At 45.0% G+C, this 7500-nt stretch overlaps 5 non-coding genes across 5 annotated transcripts; all 5 read right to left on the bottom strand.

Moving 5' to 3' along the window:
• Nucleotides 1–842: 842 nt before the first annotated feature.
• trnar-ccu (transfer RNA arginine (anticodon CCU)) lies at nt 843–915 on the bottom strand. Its single transcript has one exon. It is a non-coding gene; the product is annotated as a tRNA-Arg (tRNA).
• Nucleotides 916–1680: 765 nt separating this feature from the next.
• Nucleotides 1681–1753, bottom strand: trnar-ccu (transfer RNA arginine (anticodon CCU)). Its single transcript has one exon. It is a non-coding gene; the product is annotated as a tRNA-Arg (tRNA).
• A 489-nt stretch (nt 1754–2242) lies between these two features.
• trnar-ccu (transfer RNA arginine (anticodon CCU)) lies at nt 2243–2315 on the bottom strand. The gene has a single exon. It is a non-coding gene; the product is annotated as a tRNA-Arg (tRNA).
• A 2156-nt stretch (nt 2316–4471) lies between these two features.
• trnar-ccu (transfer RNA arginine (anticodon CCU)) lies at nt 4472–4544 on the bottom strand. Its single transcript has one exon. It is a non-coding gene; the product is annotated as a tRNA-Arg (tRNA).
• A 1040-nt stretch (nt 4545–5584) lies between these two features.
• On the bottom strand, nt 5585–5657 carry trnar-ccu (transfer RNA arginine (anticodon CCU)). Its single transcript has one exon. It is a non-coding gene; the product is annotated as a tRNA-Arg (tRNA).
• Between the last annotated feature and the right edge of the window lie 1843 nt (nt 5658–7500).

Raw genomic sequence — 7500 nt, 5'->3', positions numbered from 1 at the left:
ACTCTGCTCTCAGCCACTTCAGAAAAGACTAGAACTCACAATCCATGGCTTAGGAGGCCAGTGTCTTAGGCCACTGGGGTACTGTGTAAACAGTATGACCTATACAACTGTTGGAAGAGGTAAAAACAAATGTATAATGCAATGAGACATGCCATGAAACGACAATTTTTTTTGTTTTTTTGTTCGCACTTAAAATCTAAAAAGAAACTGTTTAGCAGAGGATGGTTTCGATCCATCGACCTCTGGGTTATGGGCCCAGCACGCTTCCGCTGCGCCACTCTGCTCTCAGCCACTTCAGAAAAGACTAGAACTCACAATCCATGGCTTAGGAGGCCAGTGTCTTAGGCCACTGGGGCACTGTTTACCTTCTGCAAACAGTACGAACTGATAGAAGCAGTAAAAATAATGTGTACTGGATAGCACTGAGAGACGCAAATTCAATTTAGCTTTCTAATTTCTGCTTGCGTTTCATTAAAAAAAAATCTGGTTAGCAGAGGATGGTTTCGATCCATCGACCTCTGGGTTATGGGCCCAGCACGCTTCCCGCTGCGCACTCTGCTCTCAGCCACTTCAGAAAAGACTAGAACTCACAATCCATGGCTTAGGAGGCCAGTGTCTTAGGCCACTGGGGTACTGTGTAACAGTATGACCTATACAAACTGTTGGAAGAGGTAAAAACAAATGTATAATGGCAATGAGACATGCCATGAAACGACAATTTTTTTGTTTTTTTTGTTCGCACTTAAAATCTAAAAAGAAACTGTTTAGCAGAGATGGTTTCGATCCATCGACCTCTGGGTTATGGGCCCAGCACGCTTCCGCTGCGCCATTCTGCTTCCATCCACCCCAGATGGGACTTGAACCCACAATCCCTGGCTTAGGAGGCCAGTGCCTTATCCATTAGGCCACTGGGGCACTGTTTACCTTCTGCAAAACAGTACGAAACTGATAGAAGCAGTAAAAATAATGTGTACTGGATAGCACTGAGAGACCGCAAATTCAATTTAGCTTTCTAATTTCTGCTTGCGTTTCATTAAAAAAAAATCTGGTTAGCAGAGGATGGTTTCGATCCATCGACCTCTGGTTATGGGCCCAGCACGCTTCCGCTGCGCCACTCTGCTCTCAGCCACTTCAGAAAAGACTAGAACTCACAATCCATGGCTTAGGAGGCCAGTGTCTTAGGCCACTGGGGCACTGTTTACCTTCTGCAAACAGTACGAACTGATAGAAGCAGTAAAAATAATGTGTACTGGATAGCACTGAGAGACGCAAATTCAATTTAGCTTTCTAATTTCTGCTTGCGTTTCATTAAAAAAAATCTGGTTAGCAGAGGATGGTTTCGATCCATCGACCTCTGGGTTATGGGCCCAGCACGCTTCCGCTGCGCCACTCTGCTCTCAGCCACTTCAGAAAAGACTAGAACTCACAATCCATGGCTTAGGAGGCCAGTGTCTTAGGCCACTGGGGTACTGTGTAAACAGTATGACCTATACAAACTGTTGGAAGAGGTAAAAACAAATGTATAATGGCAATGAGACATGCCATGAAACGACAATTTTTTTGTTTTTTTTGTTCGCACTTAAAATCTAAAAAGAAACTGTTTAGCAGAGGATGGTTTCGATCCATCGACCTCTGGGTTATGGGCCCAGCACGCTTCCGCTGCGCCATTCTGCTTCCATCCACCCCAGATGGGACTTGAACCCACAATCCCTGGCTTAGGAGGCCAGTGCCTTATCCATTAGGCCACTGGGGCACTGTTTACCTTCTGCAAACAGTACGAACTGATAGAAGCAGTAAAAATAATGTGTACTGGATAGCACTGAGAGACGCAAATTCAATTTAGCTTTCTAATTTCTGCTTGCGTTTCATTAAAAAAAAATCTGGTTAGCAGAGGATGGTTTCGATCCATCGACCTCTGGGTTATGGGCCCAGCACGCTTCCGCTGCGCCACTCTGCTCTCAGCCACTTCAGAAAAGACTAGAACTCACAATCCATGGCTTAGGAGGCCAGTGTCTTAGGCCACTGGGGTACTGTGTAAACAGTATGACCTATACAAACTGTTGGAAGAGGTAAAAACAAATGTATAATGGCAATGAGACATGCCATGAAACGACAAATTTTTTTGTTTTTTTTGTTCGCACTTAAAATCTAAAAAGAAACTGTTTAGCAGAGGATGGTTTCGATCCATCGACCTCTGGGTTATGGGCCCAGCACGCTTCCGCTGCGCCACTCTGCTTCCATCCACCCCAGATGGGACTTGAACCCACAATCCCTGGCTTAGGAGGCCAGTGCCTTATCCATTAGGCCACTGGGGCACTGTTTACCTTCTGCAAACAGTACGAACTGATAGAAGCAGTAAAAATAATGTGTACTGGATAGCACTGAGAGACGCAAATTCAATTTAGCTTTCTAATTTCTGCTTGCGTTTCATTAAAAAAAAATCTGGTTAGCAGAGGATGGTTTCGATCCATCGACCTCTGGGTTATGGGCCCAGCACGCTTCCGCTGCGCCACTCTGCTCTCAGCCACTTCAGAAAAGACTAGAACTCACAATCCATGGCTTAGGAGGCCAGTGTCTTAGGCCACTGGGGCACTGTTTACCTTCTGCAAACAGTACGAACTGATAGAAGCAGTAAAAATAATGTGTACTGGATAGCACTGAGAGACGCAAATTCAATTTAGCTTTCTAATTTCTGCTTGCGTTTCATAAAAAAAAAAAATCTGGTTAGCAGAGGATGGTTTCGATCCATCGACCTCTGGGTTATGGGCCCAGCACGCTTCCGCTGCGCCACTCTGCTCTCAGCCACTTCAGAAAAGACTAGAACTCACAATCCATGGCTTAGGAGGCCAGTGTCTTAGGCCACTGGGGTACTGTGTAAACAGTATGACCTATACAAACTGTTGGAAGAGGTAAAAACAAATGTATAATGGCAATGAGACATGCCATGAAACGACATTTTTTTTTTTTTTTTTGTTCGCACTTAAAATCTAAAAAGAAACTGTTTAGCAGAGGATGGTTTCGATCCATCGACCTCTGGGTTATGGGCCCAGCACGCTTCCGCTGCGCCACTCTGCTCTCAGCCACTTCAGAAAAGACTAGAACTCACAATCCATGGCTTAGGAGGCCAGTGTCTTAGGCCACTGGGGCACTGTTTACCTTCTGCAAACAGTACGAACTGATAGAAGCAGTAAAAATAATGTGTACTGGATAGCACTGAGAGACGCAAATTCAATTTAGCTTTCTAATTTCTGCTTGCGTTTCATAAAAAAAAATCTGGTTAGCAGAGGATGGTTTCGATCCATCGACCTCTGGGTTATGGGCCCAGCACGCTTCCGCTGCGCCACTCTGCTCTCAGCCACTTCAGAAAAGACTAGAACTCACAATCCATGGCTTAGGAGGCCAGTGTCTTAGGCCACTGGGGTACTGTGTAAACAGTATGACCTATACAAACTGTTGGAAGAGGTAAAAACAAATGTATAATGGCAATGAGACATGCCATGAAACGACAAATTTTTTTGTTTTTTTTGTTCGCACTTAAAATCTAAAAAGAAACTGTTTAGCAGAGGATGGTTTCGATCCATCGACCTCTGGGTTATGGGCCCAGCACGCTTCCGCTGCGCCACTCTGCTTCCATCCACCCCAGAAAAGACTAGAACCCACAATCCATGGCTTAGGAGGCCAGTGCCTTATCCATTAGGCCACTGGGGCACTGTTTACCTTCTGCAAACAGTACGAACTGATAGAAGCAGTAAAAATAATGTGTACTGGATAGCACTGAGAGACGCAAATTCAATTTAGCTTTCTAATTTCTGCTTGCGTTTCATTAAAAAAAATCTGGTTAGCAGAGGATGGTTTCGATCCATCGACCTCTGGGTTATGGGCCCAGCACGCTTCCGCTGCGCCACTCTGCTCTCAGCCACTTCAGAAAAGACTAGAACTCACAATCCATGGCTTAGGAGGCCAGTGTCTTAGGCCACTGGGGCACTGTTTACCTTCTGCAAACAGTACGAACTGATAGAAGCAGTAAAAATAATGTGTACTGGATAGCACTGAGAGACGCAAATTCAATTTAGCTTTCTAATTTCTGCTTGCGTTTCATTAAAAAAAAATCTGGTTAGCAGAGGATGGTTTCGATCCATCGACCTCTGGGTTATGGGCCCAGCACGCTTCCGCTGCGCCACTCTGCTCTCAGCCACTTCAGAAAAGACTAGAACTCACAATCCATGGCTTAGGAGGCCAGTGTCTTAGGCCACTGGGGTACTGTGTAAACAGTATGACCTATACAAACTGTTGGAAGAGGTAAAAACAAATGTATAATGGCAATGAGACATGCCATGAAACGACAATTTTTTTGTTTTTTTTGTTCGCACTTAAAATCTAAAAAGAAACTGTTTAGCAGAGGATGGTTTCGATCCATCGACCTCTGGGTTATGGGCCCAGCACGCTTCCGCTGCGCCACTCTGCTCTCAGCCACCCCAGATGGGACTTGAACCCACAATCCCTGGCTTAGGAGGCCAGTGCCTTATCCATTAGGCCACTGGGGCACTGTTTACCTTCTGCAAACAGTACGAACTGATAGAAGCAGTAAAAATAATGTGTACTGGATAGCACTGAGAGACGCAAATTCAATTTAGCTTTCTAATTTCTGCTTGCGTTTCATTAAAAAAATCTGGTTAGCAGAGGATGGTTTCGATCCATCGACCTCTGGGTTATGGGCCCAGCACGCTTCCGCTGCGCCACTCTGCTCTCAGCCACTTCAGAAAAGACTAGAACTCACAATCCATGGCTTAGGAGGCCAGTGTCTTAGGCCACTGGGGTACTGTGTAAACAGTATGACCTATACAAACTGTTGGAAGAGGTAAAAACAAATGTATAATGGCAATGAGACATGCCATGAAACGACAATTTTTTTTGTTTTTTTTGTTCGCACTTAAAATCTAAAAGAAACTGTTTAGCAGAGGATGGTTTCGATCCATCGACCTCTGGGTTATGGGCCCAGCACGCTTCCGCTGCGCCACTCTGCTCTCAGCCACTTCAGAAAAGACTAGAACTCACAATCCATGGCTTAGGAGGCCAGTGTCTTAGGCCACTGGGGCACTGTTTACCTTCTGCAAACAGTACGAACTGATAGAAGCAGTAAAAATAATGTGTACTGGATAGCACTGAGAGACGCAAATTCATTTAGCTTTCTAATTTCTGCTTGCGTTTCATTAAAAAAAAATCTGGTTAGCAGAGGATGGTTTCGATCCATCGACCTCTGGGTTATGGGCCCAGCACGCTTCCGCTGCGCCACTCTGCTCTCAGCCACTTCAGAAAAGACTAGAACTCACAATCCATGGCTTAGGAGGCCAGTGTCTTAGGCCACTGGGGTACTGTGTAAACAGTATGACCTATACAAACTGTTGGAAGAGGTAAAAACAAATGTATAATGGCAATGAGACATGCCATGAAACGACAATTTTTTTTGTTTTTTTTGTTCGCACTTAAAATCTAAAAAGAAACTGTTTAGCAGAGGATGGTTTCGATCCATCGACCTCTGGGTTATGGGCCCAGCACGCTTCCGCTGCGCCACTCTGCTTCCATCCACCCCAGATGGGACTTGAACCCACAATCCCTGGCTTAGGAGGCCAGTGCCTTATCCATTAGGCCACTGGGGCACTGTTTACCTTCTGCAAACAGTACGAACTGATAGAAGCAGTAAAAATAATGTGTACTGGATAGCACTGAGAGACGCAAATTCAATTTAGCTTTCTAATTTCTGCTTGCGTTTCATTAAAAAAAAATCTGGTTAGCAGAGGATGGTTTCGATCCATCGACCTCTGGGTTATGGGCCCAGCACGCTTCCGCTGCGCCACTCTGCTCTCAGCCACTTCAGAAAAGACTAGAACTCACAATCCATGGCTTAGGAGGCCAGTGTCTTAGGCCACTGGGGTACTGTGTAAACAGTATGACCTATACAAACTGTTGAAGAGGTAAAAACAAATGTATAATGGCAATGAGACATGCCATGAACGACAATTTTTTTTGTTTTTTTTGTTCGCACTTAAAATCTAAAAAGAAACTGTTTAGCAGAGGATGGTTTCGATCCATCGACCTCTGGGTTATGGGCCCAGCACGCTTCCGCTGCGCCACTCTGCTCTTCAGCCACCCAGATGGGACTTGAACCCACAATCCCTGGCTTAGGAGGCCAGTGTTATCCATTAGGCCACTGGGGCACTGTTTACCTTCTGCAAACAGTACGAACTGATAGAAGCAGTAAAAATAATGTGTACTGGATAGCACTGAGAGACGCAAATTCAATTTAGCTTTCTAATTTCTGCTTGCGTTTCATTAAAAAAAAATCTGGTTAGCAGAGGATGGTTTCGATCCATCGACCTCTGGGTTATGGGCCCAGCACGCTTCCGCTGCGCCACTCTGCTCTCAGCCACTTCAGAAAGACTAGAACTCACAATCCATGGCTTAGGAGGCCAGTGTCTTAGGCCACTGGGGTACTGTGTAACAGTATGACCTATACAACTGTTGGAAGAGGTAAAAACAAATGTATAATGGCATGAGACATGCCATGAACGACATTTTTTTTGTTTTTTTTGTTCGCACTTAAAATCTAAAAAGAAACTGTTTAGCAGAGGATGGTTTCGATCCATCGACCTCTGGGTTATGGCCCAGCACGCTTCCGCTGCGCCACTCTGCTCTCAGCCACTTCAGAAAAGACTAGAACTCAAATCCATGGCTTAGGAGGCCGTGTCTTAGGCCACTGGGGCACTGTTTACCTTCTGCAAACAGTACGAACTGATAGAAGCAGTAAAAAAATGTGTACTGGATAGCACTGAGAGACCAATTCAATTTAGCTTTCTAATTTCTGCTTGCGTTTCATAAAAAAAAAATCTGGTTAGCAGAGGATGGTTTCGATCCATCGACCTCTGGGTTATGGGCCCAGCACGCTTCCGCTGCGCCACTCTGCTCTCAGCCACTTCAAAAAGACTAGAACTCACAATCCATGGCTTAGGAGGCCAGTGTCTTAGGCCAGGGGTACTGTGTAAACAGTATGACCTATACACACTGTTGAAGAGGTAAAAACAAATGTATAATGGCAATGAGACATGCCATGAAACGACAATTTTTTTTGTTTTTTTTGTTCGCACTTAAAATCTAAAAAGAAACTGTTTCAGCAGAGGATGGTTTCGATCCATCGACCTCTGGTTTATGGGCCCAGCACGCTTCCGCTGCGCCACTCTGCTCTCATCCACCCCAGAAAAGACTGAACTCACAATCCATGGCTTAGAGGCCAGTGTCTTAGGCCACTGGGGCACTGTTTACCTTCTGCAAACAGTACGAACTGATAGAAGCAGTAAAATAATGTGTACTGGATAGCACTGAGAGACCAAATTCAATTTATCTTTCTATTTTCTGTTTCTGCTTGCGTTTCATTAAAAAAAAAATCTGGTTAGCAGAGGATGGTTTCCGATCCATCGACCTCTGGGTTATGGGCCCAGCCGCTTC

The sequence above is a fragment of the Oncorhynchus kisutch genome, unplaced genomic scaffold, assembly GCF_002021735.2.
Source record: "Oncorhynchus kisutch isolate 150728-3 unplaced genomic scaffold, Okis_V2 scaffold2367, whole genome shotgun sequence".
Lineage (NCBI taxonomy): Eukaryota > Metazoa > Chordata > Actinopteri > Salmoniformes > Salmonidae > Oncorhynchus > Oncorhynchus kisutch.
This window is presented reverse-complemented; position numbering and strand designations above follow the sequence as displayed.